Raw genomic sequence first — 23,674 nt, forward strand, 5'->3', positions numbered from 1 at the left:
AATCTTCGATTTCTCTAATATGGATTGGAGCATTGTTTTGATCGTGAATACTAAAGAATATGCGAGGGTCATGGGCACAAAAGTTGTAGCCCTATGTCTTAGGTTACTATGTATAAAAGTACGTGAAAATCCGAGGTGTGTAGAGGGTGATACAGTCAAAATATAGAAGGACGTACTAATATAAGGAAAAAACTTGCGAAAATTGCCATCAAAAAGGGGGATTTTTTTTGAAATGTTGACTTAAGGCTCCGTTTCGACTCCAATATATTCATTTACCCATGAGATCTCTTGGGGAAAAATATCGAACGAGTTGAACACGAGGGTAATACATTTCGGAGAAATTAGTGAAATCTCCAATTCACCAAAGGGGTACCCCTTTCAGAAATCTTCGATTTCTCTAATATGGATTGGAGCATTGTTTTGATCGTGAATACTAAAGAATATGCGAGGGTCATGGGCACAAAAGTTGTAGCCCTATGTCTTAGGTTACTATGTATAAAAGTACGTGAAAATCCGAGGTGTGTAGAGGGTGATACAGTCAAAATATAGAAGGACGTACTAATATAAGGAAAAAACTTGCGAAAATTGCCATCAAAAAGGGGGATTTTTTTTGAAATGTTGACTTAAGGCTCCGTTTCGACTCCAATATATTCATTTACCCATGAGATCTCTTGGGGAAAAATATCGAACGAGTTGAACACGAGGGTAATACATTTCGGAGAAATTAGTGAAATCTCCAATTCACCAAAGGGGTACCCCTTTCAGAAATCTTCGATTTCTCTAATATGGATTGGAGCATTGTTTTGATCGTGAATACTAAAGAATATGCGAGGGTCATGGGCACAAAAGTTGTAGCCCTATGTCTTAGGTTACTATGTATAAAAGTACGTGAAAATCCGAGGTGTGTAGAGGGTGATACAGTCAAAATATAGAAGGACGTACTAATATAAGGAAAAAACTTGCGAAAATTGCCATCAAAAAGGGGGATTTTTTTTGAAATGTTGACTTAAGGCTCCGTTTCGACTCCAATATATTCATTTACCCATGAGATCTCTTGGGGAAAAATATCGAACGAGTTGAACACGAGGGTAATACATTTCGGAGAAATTAGTGAAATCTCCAATTCACCAAAGGGGTACCCCTTTCAGAAATCTTCGATTTCTCTAATATGGATTGGAGCATTGTTTTGATCGTGAATACTAAAGAATATGCGAGGGTCATGGGCACAAAAGTTGTAGCCCTATGTCTTAGGTTACTATGTATAAAAGTACGTGAAAATCCGAGGTGTGTAGAGGGTGATACAGTCAAAATATAGAAGGACGTACTAATATAAGGAAAAAACTTGCGAAAATTGCCATCAAAAAGGGGGATTTTTTTTGAAATGTTGACTTAAGGCTCCGTTTCGACTCCAATATATTCATTTACCCATGAGATCTCTTGGGGAAAAATATCGAACGAGTTGAACACGAGGGTAATACATTTCGGAGAAATTAGTGAAATCTCCAATTCACCAAAGGGGTACCCCTTTCAGAAATCTTCGATTTCTCTAATATGGATTGGAGCATTGTTTTGATCGTGAATACTAAAGAATATGCGAGGGTCATGGGCACAAAAGTTGTAGCCCTATGTCTTAGGTTACTATGTATAAAAGTACGTGAAAATCCGAGGTGTGTAGAGGGTGATACAGTCAAAATATAGAAGGACGTACTAATATAAGGAAAAAACTTGCGAAAATTGCCATCAAAAAGGGGGATTTTTTTTGAAATGTTGACTTAAGGCTCCGTTTCGACTCCAATATATTCATTTACCCATGAGATCTCTTGGGGAAAAATATCGAACGAGTTGAACACGAGGGTAATACATTTCGGAGAAATTAGTGAAATCTCCAATTCACCAAAGGGGTACCCCTTTCAGAAATCTTCGATTTCTCTAATATGGATTGGAGCATTGTTTTGATCGTGAATAATAAAGAATATGCGAGGGTCATGGGCACAAAAGTTGTAGCCCTATGTCTTAGGGTACTATGTATAAAATTACGTGAAAATCCGAGGTGTGTAGAGGGTGATAGAGTCAAAATACTGAGAGAGGTACTAATATAAGGAAAAAACTTGCGAAAATTGCCATCAAAAAGGGGGATTTTTTTTGAAATGTTGACTTAAGGCTCCGTTTCCACTCCAATATATTCAATTACCCATGAGATCTCTTGGGGAAAAATATCGAACGAGTTGAACACGTGGGTAATACATTTCGGAGAAATTAGTGAAATCTCCAATTCACCAAAGGGGTACCCCTTTCAGAAATCTTCGATTTCTCTAATATGGATTGGAGCATTGTTTTGATCGTGAATAATAAAGAATATGCAAGGGTCATGGGCACAAAAGTTGTAGCCCTATGTCTTAGGGTACTATGTATAAAATTACGTGCAAATCCGAGGTGTGTAGAGGGTGATAGAGTCAAAATATAGAAGGACGTACTAATATAAGGAAAAAACTTGCGAAAATTGCCATCAAAAAGAGGAATTTTTTTTGAAATGTTGACTTAAGGCTCCGTTTCGACTCCAATATATTCATTTACCCATGAGATCTCTTGGGGAAAAATATCGAACGAGTTGAACACGAGGGTAATACATTTCGGAGAAATTAGTGAAATCTCCAATTCACCAAAGGGGTACCCCTTTCAGAAATCTTCGATTTCTCTAATATGGATTGGAGCATTGTTTTGATCGTGAATACTAAAGAATATGCGAGGGTCATGGGCACAAAAGTTGTAGCCCTATGTCTTATGGTACTATGTATAAAATTACGTGAAAATCCGAGGTGTGTAGAGGGTGATAGAGTCAAAATACTGAGAGAGGTACGAATATAAGGAAAAAACTTGCGAAAATTGCCATCAAAAAGGGGGATTTTTTTTTAAATGTTGACTTAAGGCTCCGTTTCCACTCCAATATATTCATTTACCCATGAGATCTCTTGGGGAAAAATATCGAACGAGTTGAACACGTGGGTAATACATTTCGGAGAAATTAGTGAAATCTCCAATTCACCAAAGGGGTACCCCTTTCAGAAATCTTCGATTTCTCTAATATGGATTGGAGCATTGTTTTGATCGTGAATACTAAAGAATATGCGAGGGTCATGGGCACAAAAGTTGTAGCCCTATGTCTTAGGGTACTATGTATAAAATTACGTGCAAATCCGAGGTGTGTAGAGGGTGATAGAGTCAAAATATAGAAGGACGTACTAATATAAGGAAAAAACTTGCGAAAATTGCCATCAAAAAGAGGAATTTTTTTTGAAATGTTGACTTAAGGCTCCGTTTCGACTCCAATATATTCATTTACCCATGAGATCTCTTGGGGAAAAATATCGAACGAGTTGAACACGAGGGTAATACATTTCGGAGAAATTAGTGAAATCTCCAATTCACCAAAGGGGTACCCCTTTCAGAAATCTTCGATTTCTCTAATATGGATTGGAGCATTGTTTTGATCGTGAATACTAAAGAATATGCGAGGGTCATGGGCACAAAAGTTGTAGCCCTATGTCTTAGGTTACTATGTATAAAAGTACGTGAAAATCCGAGGTGTGTAGAGGGTGATACAGTCAAAATATAGAAGGACGTACTAATATAAGGAAAAAACTTGCGAAAATTGCCATCAAAAAGGGGGATTTTTTTTGAAATGTTGACTTAAGGCTCCGTTTCGACTCCAATATATTCATTTACCCATGAGATCTCTTGGGGAAAAATATCGAACGAGTTGAACACGAGGGTAATACATTTCGGAGAAATTAGTGAAATCTCCAATTCACCAAAGGGGTACCCCTTTCAGAAATCTTCGATTTCTCTAATATGGATTGGAGCATTGTTTTGATCGTGAATACTAAAGAATATGCGAGGGTCATGGGCACAAAAGTTGTAGCCCTATGTCTTAGGTTACTATGTATAAAAGTACGTGAAAATCCGAGGTGTGTAGAGGGTGATACAGTCAAAATATAAAAGGACGTACTAATATAAGGAAAAAACTTGCGAAAATTGCCATCAAAAAGGGGGATTTTTTTTGAAATGTTGACTTAAGGCTCCGTTTCGACTCCAATATATTCATTTACCCATGAGATCTCTTGGGGAAAAATATCGAACGAGTTGAACACGAGGGTAATACATTTCGGAGAAATTAGTGAAATCTCCAATTCACCAAAGGGGTACCCCTTTCAGAAATCTTCGATTTCTCTAATATGGATTGGAGCATTGTTTTGATCGTGAATAATAAAGAATATGCGAGGGTCATGGGCACAAAAGTTGTAGCCCTATGTCTTAGGGTACTATGTATAAAATTACGTGAAAATCCGAGGTGTGTAGAGGGTGATAGAGTCAAAATACTGAGAGAGGTACGAATATAAGGAAAAAACTTGCGAAAATTGCCATCAAAAAGGGGGATTTTTTTTGAAATGTTGACTTAAGGCTCCGTTTCCACTCCAATATATTCAATTACCCATGAGATCTCTTGGGGAAAAATATCGAACGAGTTGAACACGTGGGTAAAACATTTCGGAGAAATTAGTGAAATCTCCAATTCACCAAAGGGGTACCCCTTTCAGAAATCTTCGATTTCTCTAATATGGATTGGAGCATTGTTTTGATCGTGAATAATAAAGAATATGCAAGGGTCATGGGCACAAAAGTTGTAGCCCTATGTCTTAGGGTACTATGTATAAAATTACGTGCAAATCCGAGGTGTGTAGAGGGTGATAGAGTCAAAATATAGAAGGACGTACTAATATAAGGAAAAAACTTGCGAAAATTGCCATCAAAAAGAGGAATTTTTTTTGAAATGTTGACTTAAGGCTCCGTTTCGACTCCAATATATTCATTTACCCATGAGATCTCTTGGGGAAAAATATCGAACGAGTTGAACACGAGGGTAATACATTTCGGAGAAATTAGTGAAATCTCCAATTCACCAAAGGGGTACCCCTTTCAGAAATCTTCGATTTCTCTAATATGGATTGGAGCATTGTTTTGATCGTGAATACTAAAGAATATGCGAGGGTCATGGGCACAAAAGTTGTAGCCCTATGTCTTAGGTTACTATGTATAAAAGTACGTGAAAATCCGAGGTGTGTAGAGGGTGATACAGTCAAAATATAGAAGGACGTACTAATATAAGGAAAAAACTTGCGAAAATTGCCATCAAAAAGGGGGATTTTTTTTGAAATGTTGACTTAAGGCTCCGTTTCGACTCCAATATATTCATTTACCCATGAGATCTCTTGGGGAAAAATATCGAACGAGTTGAACACGAGGGTAATACATTTCGGAGAAATTAGTGAAATCTCCAATTCACCAAAGGGGTACCCCTTTCAGAAATCTTCGATTTCTCTAATATGGATTGGAGCATTGTTTTGATCGTGAATAATAAAGAATATGCGAGGGTCATGGGCACAAAAGTTGTAGCCCTATGTCTTAGGGTACTATGTATAAAATTACGTGAAAATCCGAGGTGTGTAGAGGGTGATAGAGTCAAAATACTGAGAGAGGTACTAATATAAGGAAAAAACTTGCGAAAATTGCCATCAAAAAGGGGGATTTTTTTTGAAATGTTGACTTAAGGCTCCGTTTCCACTCCAATATATTCAATTACCCATGAGATCTCTTGGGGAAAAATATCGAACGAGTTGAACACGTGGGTAATACATTTCGGAGAAATTAGTGAAATCTCCAATTCACCAAAGGGGTACCCCTTTCAGAAATCTTCGATTTCTCTAATATGGATTGGAGCATTGTTTTGATCGTGAATACTAAAGAATATGCGAGGGTCATGGGCACAAAAGTTGTAGCCCTATGTCTTAGGGTACTATGTATAAAATTACGTGCAAATCCGAGGTGTGTAGAGGGTGATAGAGTCAAAATATAGAAGGACGTACTAATATAAGGAAAAAACTTGCGAAAATTGCCATCAAAAAGAGGAATTTTTTTTGAAATGTTGACTTAAGGCTCCGTTTCGACTCCAATATATTCATTTACCCATGAGATCTCTTGGGGAAAAATATCGAACGAGTTGAACACGAGGGTAATACATTTCGGAGAAATTAGTGAAATCTCCAATTCACCAAAGGGGTACCCCTTTCAGAAATCTTCGATTTCTCTAATATGGATTGGAGCATTGTTTTGATCGTGAATACTAAAGAATATGCGAGGGTCATGGGCACAAAAGTTGTAGCCCTATGTCTTAGGTTACTATGTATAAAAGTACGTGAAAATCCGAGGTGTGTAGAGGGTGATACAGTCAAAATATAGAAGGACGTACTAATATAAGGAAAAAACTTGCGAAAATTGCCATCAAAAAGGGGGATTTTTTTTGAAATGTTGACTTAAGGCTCCGTTTCGACTCCAATATATTCATTTACCCATGAGATCTCTTGGGGAAAAATATCGAACGAGTTGAACACGAGGGTAATACATTTCGGAGAAATTAGTGAAATCTCCAATTCACCAAAGGGGTACCCCTTTCAGAAATCTTCGATTTCTCTAATATGGATTGGAGCATTGTTTTGATCGTGAATACTAAAGAATATGCGAGGGTCATGGGCACAAAAGTTGTAGCCCTATGTCTTAGGTTACTATGTATAAAAGTACGTGAAAATCCGAGGTGTGTAGAGGGTGATACAGTCAAAATATAAAAGGACGTACTAATATAAGGAAAAAACTTGCGAAAATTGCCATCAAAAAGGGGGATTTTTTTTGAAATGTTGACTTAAGGCTCCGTTTCGACTCCAATATATTCATTTACCCATGAGATCTCTTGGGGAAAAATATCGAACGAGTTGAACACGAGGGTAATACATTTCGGAGAAATTAGTGAAATCTCCAATTCACCAAAGGGGTACCCCTTTCAGAAATCTTCGATTTCTCTAATATGGATTGGAGCATTGTTTTGATCGTGAATAATAAAGAATATGCGAGGGTCATGGGCACAAAAGTTGTAGCCCTATGTCTTAGGGTACTATGTATAAAATTACGTGAAAATCCGAGGTGTGTAGAGGGTGATAGAGTCAAAATACTGAGAGAGGTACGAATATAAGGAAAAAACTTGCGAAAATTGCCATCAAAAAGGGGGATTTTTTTTGAAATGTTGACTTAAGGCTCCGTTTCCACTCCAATATATTCAATTACCCATGAGATCTCTTGGGGAAAAATATCGAACGAGTTGAACACGTGGGTAATACATTTCGGAGAAATTAGTGAAATCTCCAATTCACCAAAGGGGTACCCCTTTCAGAAATCTTCGATTTCTCTAATATGGATTGGAGCATTGTTTTGATCGTGAATAATAAAGAATATGCAAGGGTCATGGGCACAAAAGTTGTAGCCCTATGTCTTAGGGTACTATGTATAAAATTACGTGCAAATCCGAGGTGTGTAGAGGGTGATAGAGTCAAAATATAGAAGGACGTACTAATATAAGGAAAAAACTTGCGAAAATTGCCATCAAAAAGAGGAATTTTTTTTGAAATGTTGACTTAAGGCTCCGTTTCGACTCCAATATATTCATTTACCCATGAGATCTCTTGGGGAAAAATATCGAACGAGTTGAACACGAGGGTAATACATTTCGGAGAAATTAGTGAAATCTCCAATTCACCAAAGGGGTACCCCTTTCAGAAATCTTCGATTTCTCTAATATGGATTGGAGCATTGTTTTGATCGTGAATACTAAAGAATATGCGAGGGTCATGGGCACAAAAGTTGTAGCCCTATGTCTTAGGTTACTATGTATAAAAGTACGTGAAAATCCGAGGTGTGTAGAGGGTGATACAGTCAAAATATAGAAGGACGTACTAATATAAGGAAAAAACTTGCGAAAATTGCCATCAAAAAGGGGGATTTTTTTTGAAATGTTGACTTAAGGCTCCGTTTCGACTCCAATATATTCATTTACCCATGAGATCTCTTGGGGAAAAATATCGAACGAGTTGAACACGAGGGTAATACATTTCGGAGAAATTAGTGAAATCTCCAATTCACCAAAGGGGTACCCCTTTCAGAAATCTTCGATTTCTCTAATATGGATTGGAGCATTGTTTTGATCGTGAATAATAAAGAATATGCGAGGGTCATGGGCACAAAAGTTGTAGCCCTATGTCTTAGGGTACTATGTATAAAATTACGTGAAAATCCGAGGTGTGTAGAGGGTGATAGAGTCAAAATACTGAGAGAGGTACTAATATAAGGAAAAAACTTGCGAAAATTGCCATCAAAAAGGGGGATTTTTTTTGAAATGTTGACTTAAGGCTCCGTTTCCACTCCAATATATTCAATTACCCATGAGATCTCTTGGGGAAAAATATCGAACGAGTTGAACACGTGGGTAATACATTTCGGAGAAATTAGTGAAATCTCCAATTCACCAAAGGGGTACCCCTTTCAGAAATCTTCGATTTCTCTAATATGGATTGGAGCATTGTTTTGATCGTGAATAATAAAGAATATGCAAGGGTCATGGGCACAAAAGTTGTAGCCCTATGTCTTAGGGTACTATGTATAAAATTACGTGCAAATCCGAGGTGTGTAGAGGGTGATAGAGTCAAAATATAGAAGGACGTACTAATATAAGGAAAAAACTTGCGAAAATTGCCATCAAAAAGAGGAATTTTTTTTGAAATGTTGACTTAAGGCTCCGTTTCGACTCCAATATATTCATTTACCCATGAGATCTCTTGGGGAAAAATATCGAACGAGTTGAACACGAGGGTAATACATTTCGGAGAAATTAGTGAAATCTCCAATTCACCAAAGGGGTACCCCTTTCAGAAATCTTCGATTTCTCTAATATGGATTGGAGCATTGTTTTGATCGTGAATACTAAAGAATATGCGAGGGTCATGGGCACAAAAGTTGTAGCCCTATGTCTTATGGTACTATGTATAAAATTACGTGAAAATCCGAGGTGTGTAGAGGGTGATAGAGTCAAAATACTGAGAGAGGTACGAATATAAGGAAAAAACTTGCGAAAATTGCCATCAAAAAGGGGGATTTTTTTTTAAATGTTGACTTAAGGCTCCGTTTCCACTCCAATATATTCATTTACCCATGAGATCTCTTGGGGAAAAATATCGAACGAGTTGAACACGTGGGTAATACATTTCGGAGAAATTAGTGAAATCTCCAATTCACCAAAGGGGTACCCCTTTCAGAAATCTTCGATTTCTCTAATATGGATTGGAGCATTGTTTTGATCGTGAATAATAAAGAATATGCAAGGGTCATGGGCACAAAAGTTGTAGCCCTATGTCTTAGGGTACTATGTATAAAATTACGTGCAAATCCGAGGTGTGTAGAGGGTGATAGAGTCAAAATATAGAAGGACGTACTAATATAAGGAAAAAACTTGCGAAAATTGCCATCAAAAAGAGGAATTTTTTTTGAAATGTTGACTTAAGGCTCCGTTTCGACTCCAATATATTCATTTACCCATGAGATCTCTTGGGGAAAAATATCGAACGAGTTGAACACGAGGGTAATACATTTCGGAGAAATTAGTGAAATCTCCAATTCACCAAAGGGGTACCCCTTTCAGAAATCTTCGATTTCTCTAATATGGATTGGAGCATTGTTTTGATCGTGAATACTAAAGAATATGCGAGGGTCATGGGCACAAAAGTTGTAGCCCTATGTCTTAGGGTACTATGTATAAAATTACGTGCAAATCCGAGGTGTGTAGAGGGTGATAGAGTCAAAATATAGAAGGAGGTACGAATATAAGGAAAAAACTTGCGAAAATTGCCATCAAAAAGAGGAATTTTTTTTGAAATGTTGACTTAAGGCTCCGTTTCGACTCCAATATATTCATTTACCCATGAGATCTCTTGGGGAAAAATATCGAACGAGTTGAACACGAGGGTAATACATTTCGGAGAAATTAGTGAAATCTCCAATTCACCAAAGGGGTACCCCTTTCAGAAATCTTCGATTTCTCTAATATGGATTGGAGCATTGTTTTGATCGTGAATACTAAAGAATATGCGAGGGTCATGGGCACAAAAGTTGTAGCCCTATGTCTTAGGTTACTATGTATAAAAGTACGTGAAAATCCGAGGTGTGTAGAGGGTGATACAGTCAAAATATAGAAGGACGTACTAATATAAGGAAAAAACTTGCGAAAATTGCCATCAAAAAGGGGGATTTTTTTTGAAATGTTGACTTAAGGCTCCGTTTCGACTCCAATATATTCATTTACCCATGAGATCTCTTGGGGAAAAATATCGAACGAGTTGAACACGAGGGTAATACATTTCGGAGAAATTAGTGAAATCTCCAATTCACCAAAGGGGTACCCCTTTCAGAAATCTTCGATTTCTCTAATATGGATTGGAGCATTGTTTTGATCGTGAATACTAAAGAATATGCGAGGGTCATGGGCACAAAAGTTGTAGCCCTATGTCTTAGGTTACTATGTATAAAAGTACGTGAAAATCCGAGGTGTGTAGAGGGTGATACAGTCAAAATATAAAAGGACGTACTAATATAAGGAAAAAACTTGCGAAAATTGCCATCAAAAAGGGGGATTTTTTTTGAAATGTTGACTTAAGGCTCCGTTTCGACTCCAATATATTCATTTACCCATGAGATCTCTTGGGGAAAAATATCGAACGAGTTGAACACGAGGGTAATACATTTCGGAGAAATTAGTGAAATCTCCAATTCACCAAAGGGGTACCCCTTTCAGAAATCTTCGATTTCTCTAATATGGATTGGAGCATTGTTTTGATCGTGAATAATAAAGAATATGCGAGGGTCATGGGCACAAAAGTTGTAGCCCTATGTCTTAGGGTACTATGTATAAAAGTACGTGAAAATCCGAGGTGTGTAGAGGGTGATAGAGTCAAAATACTGAGAGAGGTACGAATATAAGGAAAAAACTTGCGAAAATTGCCATCAAAAAGGGGGATTTTTTTTGAAATGTTGACTTAAGGCTCCGTTTCCACTCCAATATATTCAATTACCCATGAGATCTCTTGGGGAAAAATATCGAACGAGTTGAACACGTGGGTAATACATTTCGGAGAAATTAGTGAAATCTCCAATTCACCAAAGGGGTACCCCTTTCAGAAATCTTCGATTTCTCTAATATGGATTGGAGCATTGTTTTGATCGTGAATAATAAAGAATATGCAAGGGTCATGGGCACAAAAGTTGTAGCCCTATGTCTTAGGGTACTATGTATAAAATTACGTGCAAATCCGAGGTGTGTAGAGGGTGATAGAGTCAAAATATAGAAGGACGTACTAATATAAGGAAAAAACTTGCGAAAATTGCCATCAAAAAGAGGAATTTTTTTTGAAATGTTGACTTAAGGCTCCGTTTCGACTCCAATATATTCATTTACCCATGAGGTCTCTTGGGGAAAAATATCGAACGAGTTGAACACGAGGGTAATACATTTCGGAGAAATTAGTGAAATCTCCAATTCACCAAAGGGGTACCCCTTTCAGAAATCTTCGATTTCTCTAATATGGATTGGAGCATTGTTTTGATCGTGAATACTAAAGAATATGCGAGGGTCATGGGCACAAAAGTTGTAGCCCTATGTCTTAGGTTACTATGTATAAAAGTACGTGAAAATCCGAGGTGTGTAGAGGGTGATACAGTCAAAATATAGAAGGACGTACTAATATAAGGAAAAAACTTGCGAAAATTGCCATCAAAAAGAGGAATTTTTTTTGAAATGTTGACTTAAGGCTCCGTTTCGACTCCAATATATTCATTTACCCATGAGATCTCTTGGGGAAAAATATCGAACGAGTTGAACACGAGGGTAATACATTTCGGAGAAATTAGTGAAATCTCCAATTCACCAAAGGGGTACCCCTTTCAGAAATCTTCGATTTCTCTAATATGGATTGGAGCATTGTTTTGATCGTGAATACTAAAGAATATGCGAGGGTCATGGGCACAAAAGTTGTAGCCCTATGTCTTATGGTACTATGTATAAAATTACGTGAAAATCCGAGGTGTGTAGAGGGTGATAGAGTCAAAATACTGAGAGAGGTACGAATATAAGGAAAAAACTTGCGAAAATTGCCATCAAAAAGGGGGATTTTTTTTTAAATGTTGACTTAAGGCTCCGTTTCCACTCCAATATATTCATTTACCCATGAGATCTCTTGGGGAAAAATATCGAACGAGTTGAACACGTGGGTAATACATTTCGGAGAAATTAGTGAAATCTCCAATTCACCAAAGGGGTACCCCTTTCAGAAATCTTCGATTTCTCTAATATGGATTGGAGCATTGTTTTGATCGTGAATAATAAAGAATATGCAAGGGTCATGGGCACAAAAGTTGTAGCCCTATGTCTTAGGGTACTATGTATAAAATTACGTGCAAATCCGAGGTGTGTAGAGGGTGATAGAGTCAAAATATAGAAGGACGTACTAATATAAGGAAAAAACTTGCGAAAATTGCCATCAAAAAGAGGAATTTTTTTTGAAATGTTGACTTAAGGCTCCGTTTCGACTCCAATATATTCATTTACCCATGAGATCTCTTGGGGAAAAATATCGAACGAGTTGAACACGAGGGTAATACATTTCGGAGAAATTAGTGAAATCTCCAATTCACCAAAGGGGTACCCCTTTCAGAAATCTTCGATTTCTCTAATATGGATTGGAGCATTGTTTTGATCGTGAATACTAAAGAATATGCGAGGGTCATGGGCACAAAAGTTGTAGCCCTATGTCTTAGGGTACTATGTATAAAATTACGTGCAAATCCGAGGTGTGTAGAGGGTGATAGAGTCAAAATATAGAAGGAGGTACGAATATAAGGAAAAAACTTGCGAAAATTGCCATCAAAAAGAGGAATTTTTTTTGAAATGTTGACTTAAGGCTCCGTTTCGACTCCAATATATTCATTTACCCATGAGATCTCTTGGGGAAAAATATCGAACGAGTTGAACACGAGGGTAATACATTTCGGAGAAATTAGTGAAATCTCCAATTCACCAAAGGGGTACCCCTTTCAGAAATCTTCGATTTCTCTAATATGGATTGGAGCATTGTTTTGATCGTGAATACTAAAGAATATGCGAGGGTCATGGGCACAAAAGTTGTAGCCCTATGTCTTAGGTTACTATGTATAAAAGTACGTGAAAATCCGAGGTGTGTAGAGGGTGATACAGTCAAAATATAGAAGGACGTACTAATATAAGGAAAAAACTTGCGAAAATTGCCATCAAAAAGGGGGATTTTTTTTGAAATGTTGACTTAAGGCTCCGTTTCGACTCCAATATATTCATTTACCCATGAGATCTCTTGGGGAAAAATATCGAACGAGTTGAACACGAGGGTAATACATTTCGGAGAAATTAGTGAAATCTCCAATTCACCAAAGGGGTACCCCTTTCAGAAATCTTCGATTTCTCTAATATGGATTGGAGCATTGTTTTGATCGTGAATACTAAAGAATATGCGAGGGTCATGGGCACAAAAGTTGTAGCCCTATGTCTTAGGTTACTATGTATAAAAGTACGTGAAAATCCGAGGTGTGTAGAGGGTGATACAGTCAAAATATAAAAGGACGTACTAATATAAGGAAAAAACTTGCGAAAATTGCCATCAAAAAGGGGGATTTTTTTTGAAATGTTGACTTAAGGCTCCGTTTCGACTCCAATATATTCATTTACCCATGAGATCTCTTGGGGAAAAATATCGAACGAGTTGAACACGAGGGTAATACATTTCGGAGAAATTAGTGAAATCTCCAATTCACCAAAGGGGTACCCCTTTCAGAAATCTTCGATTTCTCTAATATGGATTGGAGCATTGTTTTGATCGTGAATAATAAAGAATATGCGAGGGTCATGGGCACAAAAGTTGTAGCCCTATGTCTTAGGGTACTATGTATAAAAGTACGTGAAAATCCGAGGTGTGTAGAGGGTGATAGAGTCAAAATACTGAGAGAGGTACGAATATAAGGAAAAAACTTGCGAAAATTGCCATCAAAAAGGGGGATTTTTTTTGAAATGTTGACTTAAGGCTCCGTTTCCACTCCAATATATTCAATTACCCATGAGATCTCTTGGGGAAAAATATCGAACGAGTTGAACACGTGGGTAATACATTTCGGAGAAATTAGTGAAATCTCCAATTCACCAAAGGGGTACCCCTTTCAGAAATCTTCGATTTCTCTAATATGGATTGGAGCATTGTTTTGATCGTGAATAATAAAGAATATGCAAGGGTCATGGGCACAAAAGTTGTAGCCCTATGTCTTAGGGTACTATGTATAAAATTACGTGCAAATCCGAGGTGTGTAGAGGGTGATAGAGTCAAAATATAGAAGGACGTACTAATATAAGGAAAAAACTTGCGAAAATTGCCATCAAAAAGAGGAATTTTTTTTGAAATGTTGACTTAAGGCTCCGTTTCGACTCCAATATATTCATTTACCCATGAGATCTCTTGGGGAAAAATATCGAACGAGTTGAACACGAGGGTAATACATTTCGGAGAAATTAGTGAAATCTCCAATTCACCAAAGGGGTACCCCTTTCAGAAATCTTCGATTTCTCTAATATGGATTGGAGCATTGTTTTGATCGTGAATACTAAAGAATATGCGAGGGTCATGGGCACAAAAGTTGTAGCCCTATGTCTTAGGTTACTATGTATAAAAGTACGTGAAAATCCGAGGTGTGTAGAGGGTGATACAGTCAAAATATAGAAGGACGTACTAATATAAGGAAAAAACTTGCGAAAATTGCCATCAAAAAGGGGGATTTTTTTTGAAATGTTGACTTAAGGCTCCGTTTCGACTCCAATATATTCATTTACCCATGAGATCTCTTGGGGAAAAATATCGAACGAGTTGAACACGAGGGTAATACATTTCGGAGAAATTAGTGAAATCTCCAATTCACCAAAGGGGTACCCCTTTCAGAAATCTTCGATTTCTCTAATATGGATTGGAGCATTGTTTTGATCGTGAATACTAAAGAATATGCGAGGGTCATGGGCACAAAAGTTGTAGCCCTATGTCTTAGGTTACTATGTATAAAAGTACGTGAAAATCCGAGGTGTGTAGAGGGTGATACAGTCAAAATATAGAAGGACGTACTAATATAAGGAAAAAACTTGCGAAAATTGCCATCAAAAAGGGGGATTTTTTTTGAAATGTTGACTTAAGGCTCCGTTTCGACTCCAATATATTCATTTACCCATGAGATCTCTTGGGGAAAAATATCGAACGAGTTGAACACGAGGGTAATACATTTCGGAGAAATTAGTGAAATCTCCAATTCACCAAAGGGGTACCCCTTTCAGAAATCTTCGATTTCTCTAATATGGATTGGAGCATTGTTTTGATCCTGAATAATAAAGAATATGCGAGGGTCATGGGCACAAAAGTTGTAGCCCTATGTCTTAGGGTACTATGTATAAAATTACGTGAAAATCCGAGGTGTGTAGAGGGTGATAGAGTCAAAATACTGAGAGAGGTACGAATATAAGGAAAAAACTTGCGAAAATTGCCATCAAAAAGGGGGATTTTTTTTGAAATGTTGACTTAAGGCTCCGTTTCGACTCCAATATATTCATTTACCCATGAGATCTCTTGGGGAAAAATATCGAACGAGTTGAACACGAGGGTAATACATTTCGGAGAAATTAGTGAAATCTCCAATTCACCAAAGGGGTACCCCTTTCAGAAATCTTCGATTTCTCTAATATGGATTGGAGCATTGTTTTGATCGTGAATAATAAAGAATATGCAAGGGTCATGGGCACAAAAGTTGTAGCCCTATGTCTTAGGGTACTATGTATAAAATTACGTGCAAATCCGAGGTGTGTAGAGGGTGATAGAGTCAAAATATAGAAGGACGTACTAATATAAGGAAAAAACTTGCGAAAATTGCCATCAAAAAGAGGAATTTTTTTTGAAATGTTGACTTAAGGCTCCGTTTCGACTCCAATATATTCATTTACCCATGAGATCTCTTGGGGAAAAATATCGAACGAGTTGAACACGAGGGTAATACATTTCGGAGAAATTAGTGAAATCTCCAATTCACCAAAGGGGTACCCCTTTCAGAAATCTTCGATTTCTCTAATATGGATTGGAGCATTGTTTTGATCGTGAATACTAAAGAATATGCGAGGGTCATGGGCACAAAAGTTGTAGCCCTATGTCTTAGGTTACTATGTATAAAAGTACGTGAAAATCCGAGGTGTGTAGAGGGTGATACAGTCAAAATATAGAAGGACGTACTAATATAAGGAAAAAACTTGCGAAAATTGCCATCAAAAAGGGGGATTTTTTTTGAAATGTTGACTTAAGGCTCCGTTTCGACTCCAATATATTCATTTACCCATGAGATCTCTTGGGGAAAAATATCGAACGAGTTGAACACGAGGGTAATACATTTCGGAGAAATTAGTGAAATCTCCAATTCACCAAAGGGGTACCCCTTTCAGAAATCTTCGATTTCTCTAATATGGATTGGAGCATTGTTTTGATCGTGAATACTAAAGAATATGCGAGGGTCATGGGCACAAAAGTTGTAGCCCTATGTCTTAGGTTACTATGTATAAAAGTACGTGAAAATCCGAGGTGTGTAGAGGGTGATACAGTCAAAATATAGAAGGACGTACTAATATAAGGAAAAAACTTGCGAAAATTGCCATCAAAAAGGGGGATTTTTTTTGAAATGTTGACTTAAGGCTCCGTTTCGACTCCAATATATTCATTTACCCATGAGATCTCTTGGGGAAAAATATCGAACGAGTTGAACACGAGGGTAATACATTTCGGAGAAATTAGTGAAATCTCCAATTCACCAAAGGGGTACCCCTTTCAGAAATCTTCGATTTCTCTAATATGGATTGGAGCATTGTTTTGATCGTGAATAATAAAGAATATGCGAGGGTCATGGGCACAAAAGTTGTAGCCCTATGTCTTAGGGTACTATGTATAAAATTACGTGAAAATCCGAGGTGTGTAGAGGGTGATAGAGTCAAAATACTGAGAGAGGTACGAATATAAGGAAAAAACTTGCGAAAATTGCCATCAAAAAGGGGGATTTTTTTTGAAATGTTGACTTAAGGCTCCGTTTCGACTCCAATATATTCATTTACCCATGAGATCTCTTGGGGAAAAATATCGAACGAGTTGAACACGAGGGTAATACATTTCGGAGAAATTAGTGAAATCTCCAATTCACCAAAGGGGTACCCCTTTCAGAAATCTTCGATTTCTCTAATATGGATTGGAGCATTGTTTTGATCGTGAATACTAAAGAATATGCGAGGGTCATGGGCACAAAAGTTGTAGCCCTATGTCTTAGGTTACTATGTATAAAAGTACGTGAAAATCCGAGGTGTGTAGAGGGTGATACAGTCAAAATATAGAAGGACGTACTAATATAAGGAAAAAACTTGCGAAAATTGCCATCAAAAAGGGGGATTTTTTTTGAAATGTTGACTTAAGGCTCCGTTTCGACTCCAATATATTCATTTACCCATGAGATCTCTTGGGGAAAAATATCGAACGAGTTGAACACGAGGGTAATACATTTCGGAGAAATTAGTGAAATCTCCAATTCACCAAAGGGGTACCCCTTTCAGAAATCTTCGATTTCTCTAATATGGATTGGAGCATTGTTTTGATCGTGAATACTAAAGAATATGCGAGGGTCATGGGCACAAAAGTTGTAGCCCTATGTCTTAGGTTACTATGTATAAAAGTACGTGAAAATCCGAGGTGTGTAGAGGGTGATACAGTCAAAATATAAAAGGACGTACTAATATAAGGAAAAAACTTGCGAAAATTGCCATCAAAAAGGGGGATTTTTTTTGAAATGTTGACTTAAGGCTCCGTTTCGACTCCAATATATTCATTTACCCATGAGATCTCTTGGGGAAAAATATCGAACGAGTTGAACACGAGGGTAATACATTTCGGAGAAATTAGTGAAATCTCCAATTCACCAAAGGGGTACCCCTTTCAGAAATCTTCGATTTCTCTAATATGGATTGGAGCATTGTTTTGATCGTGAATAATAAAGAATATGCGAGGGTCATGGGCACAAAAGTTGTAGCCCTATGTCTTAGGGTACTATGTATAAAATTACGTGAAAATCCGAGGTGTGTAGAGGGTGATAGAGTCAAAATACTGAGAGAGGTACGAATATAAGGAAAAAACTTGCGAAAATTGCCATCAAAAAGGGGGATTTTTTTTGAAATGTTGACTTAAGGCTCCGTTTCCACTCCAATATATTCAATTACCCATGAGATCTCTTGGGGAAAAATATCGAACGAGTTGAACACGTGGGTAATACATTTCGGAGAAATTAGTGAAATCTCCAATTCACCAAAGGGGTACCCCTTTCAGAAATCTTCGATTTCTCTAATATGGATTGGAGCATTGTTTTGATCGTGAATAATAAAGAATATGCAAGGGTCATGGGCACAAAAGTTGTAGCCCTATGTCTTAGGGTACTATGTATAAAATTACGTGCAAATCCGAGGTGTGTAGAGGGTGATAGAGTCAAAATATAGAAGGACGTACTAATATAAGGAAAAAACTTGCGAAAATTGCCATCAAAAAGAGGAATTTTTTTTGAAATGTTGACTTAAGGCTCCGTTTCGACTCCAATATATTCATTTACCCATGAGATCTCTTGGGGAAAAATATCGAATGAGTTGAACACGAGGGTAATACATTTCGGAGAAATTAGTGAAATCTCCAATTCACCAAAGGGGTACCCCTTTCAGAAATCTTCGATTTCTCTAATATGGATTGGAGCATTGTTTTGATCGTGAATACTAAAGAATATGCGAGGGTCATGGGCACAAAAGTTGTAGCCCTATGTCTTAGGTTACTATGTATAAAAGTACGTGAAAATCCGAGGTGTGTAGAGGGTGATACAGTCAAAATATAGAAGGACGTACTAATATAAGGAAAAAACTTGCGAAAATTGCCATCAAAAAGGGGGATTTTTTTTGAAATGTTGACTTAAGGCTCCGTTTCGACTCCAATATATTCATTTACCCATGAGATCTCTTGGGGAAAAATATCGAACGAGTTGAACACGAGGGTAATACATTTCGGAGAAATTAGTGAAATCTCCAATTCACCAAAGGGGTACCCCTTTCAGAAATCTTCGATTTCTCTAATATGGATTGGAGCATTGTTTTGATCGTGAATACTAAAGAATATGCGAGGGTCATGGGCACAAAAGTTGTAGCCCTATGTCTTAGGTTACTATGTATAAAAGTACGTGAAAATCCGAGGTGTGTAGAGGGTGATACAGTCAAAATATAGAAGGACGTACTAATATAAGGAAAAAACTTGCGAAAATTGCCATCAAAAAGGGGGATTTTTTTTGAAATGTTGACTTAAGGCTCCGTTTCGACTCCAATATATTCATTTACCCATGAGATCTCTTGGGGAAAAATATCGAACGAGTTGAACACGAGGGTAATACATTTCGGAGAAATTAGTGAAATCTCCAATTCACCAAAGGGGTACCCCTTTCAGAAATCTTCGATTTCTCTAATATGGATTGGAGCATTGTTTTGATCGTGAATAATAAAGAATATGCGAGGGTCATGGGCACAAAAGTTGTAGCCCTATGTCTTAGGGTACTATGTATAAAATTACGTGAAAATCCGAGGTGTGTAGAGGGTGATAGAGTCAAAATACTGAGAGAGGTACGAATATAAGGAAAAAACTTGCGAAAATTGCCATCAAAAAGGGGGATTTTTTTTGAAATGTTGACTTAAGGCTCCGTTTCCACTCCAATATATTCAATTACCCATGAGATCTCTTGGGGAAAAATATCGAACGAGTTGAACACGTGGGTAATACATTTCGGAGAAATTAGTGAAATCTCCAATTCACCAAAGGGGTACCCCTTTCAGAAATCTTCGATTTCTCTAATATGGATTGGAGCATTGTTTTGATCGTGAATAATAAAGAATATGCAAGGGTCATGGGCACAAAAGTTGTAGCCCTATGTCTTAGGGTACTATGTATAAAATTACGTGCAAATCCGAGGTGTGTAGAGGGTGATAGAGTCAAAATATAGAAGGACGTACTAATATAAGGAAAAAACTTGCGAAAATTGCCATCAAAAAGAGGAATTTTTTTTGAAATGTTGACTTAAGGCTCCGTTTCGACTCCAATATATTCATTTACCCATGAGATCTCTTGGGGAAAAATATCGAACGAGTTGAACACGAGGGTAATACATTTCGGAGAAATTAGTGAAATCTCCAATTCACCAAAGGGGTACCCCTTTCAGAAATCTTCGATTTCTCTAATATGGATTGGAGCATTGTTTTGATCGTGAATACTAAAGAATATGCGAGGGTCATGGGCACAAAAGTTGTAGCCCTATGTCTTAGGTTACTATGTATAAAAGTACGTGAAAATCCGAGGTGTGTAGAGGGTGATACAGTCAAAATATAGAAGGACGTACTAATATAAGGAAAAAACTTGCGAAAATTGCCATCAAAAAGGGGGATTTTTTTTGAAATGTTGACTTAAGGCTCCGTTTCGACTCCAATATATTCATTTACCCATGAGATCTCTTGGGGAAAAATATCGAACGAGTTGAACACGAGGGTAATACATTTCGGAGAAATTAGTGAAATCTCCAATTCACCAAAGGGGTACCCCTTTCAGAAATCTTCGATTTCTCTAATATGGATTGGAGCATTGTTTTGATCGTGAATACTAAAGAATATGCGAGGGTCATGGGCACAAAAGTTGTAGCCCTATGTCTTAGGGTACTATGTATAAAATTACGTGCAAATCCGAGGTGTGTAGAGGGTGATAGAGTCAAAATATAGAAGGACGTACTAATATAAGGAAAAAACTTGCGAAAATTGCCATCAAAAAGAGGAATTTTTTTTGAAATGTTGACTTAAGGCTCCGTTTCGACTCCAATATATTCATTTACCCATGAGATCTCTTGGGGAAAAATATCGAACGAGTTGAACACGAGGGTAATACATTTCGGAGAAATTAGTGAAATCTCCAATTCACCAAAGGGGTACCCCTTTCAGAAATCTTCGATTTCTCTAATATGGATTGGAGCATTGTTTTGATCGTGAATACTAAAGAATATGCGAGGGTCATGGGCACAAAAGTTGTAGCCCTATGTCTTAGGTTACTATGTATAAAAGTACGTGAAAATCCGAGGTGTGTAGAGGGTGATACAGTCAAAATATAGAAGGACGTACTAATATAAGGAAAAAACTTGCGAAAATTGCCATCAAAAAGGGGGATTTTTTTTGAAATGTTGACTTAAGGCTCCGTTTCGACTCCAATATATTCATTTACCCATGAGATCTCTTGGGGAAAAATATCGAACGAGTTGAACACGAGGGTAATACATTTCGGAGAAATTAGTGAAATCTCCAATTCACCAAAGGGGTACCCCTTTCAGAAATCTTCGATTTCTCTAATATGGATTGGAGCATTGTTTTGATCGTGAATACTAAAGAATATGCGAGGGTCATGGGCACAAAAGTTGTAGCCCTATGTCTTAGGTTACTATGTATAAAAGTACGTGAAAATCCGAGGTGTGTAGAGGGTGATACAGTCAAAATATAAAAGGACGTACTAATATAAGGAAAAAACTTGCGAAAATTGCCATCAAAAAGGGGGATTTTTTTTGAAATGTTGACTTAAGGCTCCGTTTCGACTCCAATATATTCATTTACCCATGAGATCTCTTGGGGAAAAATATCGAACGAGTTGAACACGAGGGTAATACATTTCGGAGAAATTAGTGAAATCTCCAATTCACCAAAGGGGTACCCCTTTCAGAAATCTTCGATTTCTCTAATATGGATTGGAGCATTGTTTTGATCGTGAATAATAAAGAATATGCGAGGGTCATGGGCACAAAAGTTGTAGCCCTATGTCTTAGGGTACTATGTATAAAATTACGTGAAAATCCGAGGTGTGTAGAGGGTGATAGAGTCAAAATACTGAGAGAGGTACGAATATAAGGAAAAAACTTGCGAAAATTGCCATCAAAAAGGGGGATTTTTTTTGAAATGTTGACTTAAGGCTCCGTTTCCACTCCAATATATTCAATTACCCATGAGATCTCTTGGGGAAAAATATCGAACGAGTTGAACACGTGGGTAATACATTTCGGAGAAATTAGTGAAATCTCCAATTCACCAAAGGGGTACCCCTTTCAGAAATCTTCGATTTCTCTAATATGGATTGGAGCATTGTTTTGATCGTGAATAATAAAGAATATGCAAGGGTCATGGGCACAAAAGTTGTAGCCCTATGTCTTAGGGTACTATGTATAAAATTACGTGCAAATCCGAGGTGTGTAGAGGGTGATAGAGTCAAAATATAGAAGGACGTACTAATATAAGGAAAAAACTTGCGAAAATTGCCATCAAAAAGAGGAATTTTTTTTGAAATGTTGACTTAAGGCTCCGTTTCGACTCCAATATATTCATTTACCCATGAGATCTCTTGGGGAAAAATATCGAACGAGTTGAACACGAGGGTAATACATTTCGGAGAAATTAGTGAAATCTCCAATTCACCAAAGGGGTACCCCTTTCAGAAATCTTCGATTTCTCTAATATGGATTGGAGCATTGTTTTGATCGTGAATAATAAAGAATATGCGAGGGTCATGGGCACAAAAGTTGTAGCCCTATGTCTTAGGTTACTATGTATAAAAGTACGTGAAAATACGAGGTGTGTAGAGGGTGATACAGTCAAAATATAGAAGGACGTACTAATATAAGGAAAAAACTTGCGAAAATTGCCATCAAAAAGGGGGATTTTTTTTGAAATGTTGACTTAAGGCTCCGTTTCGACTCCAATATATTCATTTACCCATGAGATCTCTTGGGGAAAAATATCGAACGAGTTGAACACGAGGGTAATACATTTCGGAGAAATTAGTGAAATCTCCAATTCACCAAAGGGGTACCCCTTTCAGAAATCTTCGATTTCTCTAATATGGATTGGAGCATTGTTTTGATCGTGAATACTAAAGAATATGCGAGGGTCATGGGCACAAAAGTTGTAGCCCTATGTCTTAGGTTACTATGTATAAAAGTACGTGAAAATCCGAGGTGTGTAGAGGGTGATACAGTCAAAATATAAAAGGACGTACTAATATAAGGAAAAAACTTGCGAAAATTGCCATCAAAAAGGGGGATTTTTTTTGAAATGTTGACTTAAGGCTCCGTTTCGACTCCAATATATTCATTTACCCATGAGATCTCTTGGGGAAAAATATCGAACGAGTTGAACACGAGGGTAATACATTTCGGAGAAATTAGTGAAATCTCCAATTCACCAAAGGGGTACCCCTTTCAGAAATCTTCGATTTCTCTAATATGGATTGGAGCATTGTTTTGATCGTGAATAATAAAGAATATGCGAGGGTCATGGGCACAAAAGTTGTAGCCCTATGTCTTAGGGTACTATGTATAAAATTACGTGAAAATCCGAGGTGTGTAGAGGGTGATAGAGTCAAAATACTGAGAGAGGTACGAATATAAGGAAAAAACTTGCGAAAATTGCCATCAAAAAGGGGGATTTTTTTTGAAATGTTGACTTAAGGCTCCGTTTCCACTCCAATATATTCAATTACCCATGAGATCTCTTGGGGAAAAATATCGAACGAGT

This window comes from Humulus lupulus, chromosome 3, assembly GCF_963169125.1.
Source record: "Humulus lupulus chromosome 3, drHumLupu1.1, whole genome shotgun sequence".
NCBI classification, from domain to species: Eukaryota; Viridiplantae; Streptophyta; class Magnoliopsida; order Rosales; family Cannabaceae; genus Humulus; species Humulus lupulus.